This window comes from Phytophthora infestans, genomic scaffold (assembly GCF_000142945.1).
Source record: "Phytophthora infestans T30-4 supercont1.40 genomic scaffold, whole genome shotgun sequence".
NCBI classification, from domain to species: domain Eukaryota; phylum Oomycota; class Peronosporomycetes; order Peronosporales; family Peronosporaceae; genus Phytophthora; species Phytophthora infestans.
In genome coordinates this window covers 851,598-854,988 of record NW_003303719.1, presented here as the reverse complement: position 1 = coordinate 854,988, position 3,391 = coordinate 851,598, and positions in this window count along the sequence as shown.

Genomic DNA, 3,391 nt, shown 5'->3' with positions numbered 1-3,391 from the left:
GCCGAAGCGGTCGTCTTGGGGGGCTTGTGTAGTAATAAGCTAGTTGTGAAGTGAGCTACTAGTGTGCCATGTTTTTCGCTTTCATCAACAACATTTTCGATGCTGCGATCAAATACAGTCGACGTTTTGTTCGTGTACGGTATTTTATCGACCGTTGTTGACGAACGGAAGGTTCAATTCTGTGATCGGTTCTTAACCTCTTGCCTGTATTCTCTGGGATTAGAAAAAAAATTATCCTGTATAGTCCAGGATAAGAAAAAAACGTATATTTGAAAATTTGCTTACAAACTTTAGGTCAAACAGGGATTGGGCTCACATCGAGCCCGTGGCAAGAGCCACGAGGCATCGCAGTAGCTGCGCCACTGAGCTCTATCGATCTACGCTGGATCGGATGTGCTGCGGCGTGGTCTAGATTTAGCTGGGGGTGTCGTCGCAACAGCGCAGCCTCCAGGGATGCGCAGAGTGGGTTCAATACACCCTCACTCCTGTCAGTAAGGATGTTACTAAGTACCAAACAAATTCGCGAGTACGTACTTGTAGGCTACTAGTACTCTGGTGTCAGTCGAGAGAGTTTAAATGAGATTTAAACCTCTCCAACGCGACACATATTGAAGAAACGGCGTCTTGTTTTTACAAGAGCACTTGCGATCTTGAGAACTCCTAGACCATGACTTCCCTCCTAAAGACATCTCCATTTCCGGTAGACCATTATATCAGAATATATTTGGCAGAGAATGTAATCATTAAAAACGTTAACCAACGAAGACAGGGCTTGCCCCATCATAACCAAAAAATAAGACTACGATTTCGGGATGTGCACCTTCTGTAGTCAGTGCAACGCTCACAAAGAGACCTATCGCGTTATGTGCTGCAGAGGCACTTATGAAAACGTAGGTGCGGTGTTAATTTTTCCTATTTGACCCGACATAACCTAAACGAGGCCACCGTAGTAAAGATAATTGCATTTCGGCGTCGTTTGTGGCCTATTTAAAAACTGCCTCAACTGACACTTTTAAGCCTACCTTAAAAGTTGATTAAGTGATGTCGTCATCACCGAAAGGCGTGCCTCACGCCTCAAAGTACCAACTTGCTAAACAATATGGTTTGCATCCCGATTGTCATGTTGGATATCTAATAATGGCAGCACAAATCATTCGTAGTCAGTCATCCAATGAAGTGCGAGCAGCGTTGCCGAGTAGTGCAAGCACGTACTCGTTGTTGACAGCAATTCCCCCCCCCGCAACGGAGCTGTTCCACGGCTAAAATGCTTCTTTCGATGGCAGCTATAAACTCCGCAAATCGGATGAGAGCAACCTCACTTCAATTATTTTACATTGTAGGAATGCCTGGGTTTGGATTTAGAAGGGTGATAGAATTCACGCCAAGTCCTCCACTTTTGGAGATTTGCAGTCTCACGACACCCATTCCCCCCCCCTCTGTGACAACAGACTCTGCCGCTGTAATGCACCGTATTATAGTGACCACAGGTATGGTGTCTTTCAAACCTGTTTCGGAGTTAAATGGAAAAATTGCCGTTTTTTTAATTTTACACCAGTGATAGCTTACTAACCTTGAAGCAGCATTTCGGGGGAGATGAACTCTTCAAGACGAATCGCGAACCGGATCCAGTCGATATACAACACGCGCCCATGAGCTTCGCTCAAGCACTCCGCCCAGTGCTCGTACACAACCTCAATCGTGTTTTCATCCACTTCCGTAAAGTAGCTTACTGCGCCACCATTGAAGACCCACTGCACGGCTTCTTGAGCTCGTTCAGCCTCGCGATTGCGTGCGTTGCCTTTCGAATCCCACAATCGTCACGCTGTGCTTGAGAACATCTTCCATCTGGCAGTCTTCCATCTGGCAGCTGCGACCAGACGTGTTTTACCAACGCGATGTATCGGAAGTTGATGTCACCTGGAATGTTACATGCCACAACGCGGCTGGTTCGGCCAAACCGTTGAAGTGGTTGACAGTAAAAGTCGCCACGTTGGGTACTCCCCCAACTGCTAGGAGAAATAAGCGCTGGCCATTTATTCGCATCCACTTGTAGTAGAGTCTGGAATGCATCGTGGAGGGAGCAATGGATACGTCTTGAGAATCGTGCACGAGCCACCACAGTACCGGATGCTTGCCGGGACGGATGTGCGTATTCGACAGCCCAGCCAAGGAGGCTACCGATCGTTTCGGTGCAAGAATAATGCTTCGCGGACCCGACTTCATGCACTCCCATCTTGCTTATGTAATCAGTCCTTGAGAGCGGGGTGAAGAAGAAAGGGGGTTCCCCGTTAGCAAAGGACACCCACCACCCGTCGCGTGTTGGAGTTGTCGTGTCCTCTGATACTTCTAGCAGGTCATCAAGAAACTTGAATGTTCGGTGCGCTAGCTTGTCTTCGTGACCGACATGTAGTTCAACTGCCTCTTGCAATTGAGTGTTTTCTCTCCGCAGTGCTGCGTGCTCGATGGTGGCTCGATACAAAGCCACTGCCTTTGACTCTCCGTCATCTTTCATGTTCGCTGTACGCAGGATCTGCTCCAAGCCTTTTTGAAGACGTTGTCTCTCGTGACGATGAGTATTGATCTCTTCTTATCGTTCCATCCGCCAGAGCACCATACGTCGACGCTGTTGCTTAAGCCGTTTCTTCTCGCGTCTCAGGGCTCCTAACGCCAACTCAGTCAGGGTAAAATGCTCAGGGCTCTCCAACATGTCCAATGATAGCATTCCGAGGTATTCTATGAAAAAGGCAACTCGGAGAATGATTGTTTGAGCGAGTGGCTGCGCTTCGATTGCAGTGAATCACGTACGAACCAGAACATCATAAACGCCTATCATACAGGCAGCAGAATAGGGCAGACAAATAATGCAAAACGAGGCAACCGCCCTTTCCCCAGAGAACTTGTCGGGGCCTGATGCGTTATGCCGTCCTGTTTCTGTTGCAGGAAAGTATGTTGCCATGATCTTGCTCTATCTACAGTGTAATAGGCTCTCCTACTTTAATTTTTTTCGATGAGATTATAATGTAAGCTTCCAGCTCACTACGCGTATACCAAGTACACGTATCACAAAGACACTCGTCCCTGTTTCCTTAAACAACGCTACAACTTTTATAATTTTAAGCTAACTGGTTAGCGTTAGATTACTTTCGGCGAATATCAGTTAGAGACCTAGGTTATCATGCTCTACAGCTTAGCCACTTGAACTTGCGCCAGAAGCCCCTGCTAAAAACTACCCCCTGTAAAAAAAATCGGAAGTATTACATAACCAAATCCTTTTGTGGATACTGCAGCACTTGTTCCTCATGTCTGAGTTCGTTTTCGCAAATAATGATGACGACAGCATTACCAACAGCAAATGTTTGAGCGGAATAAGTCTACAATGAATACAATAGTG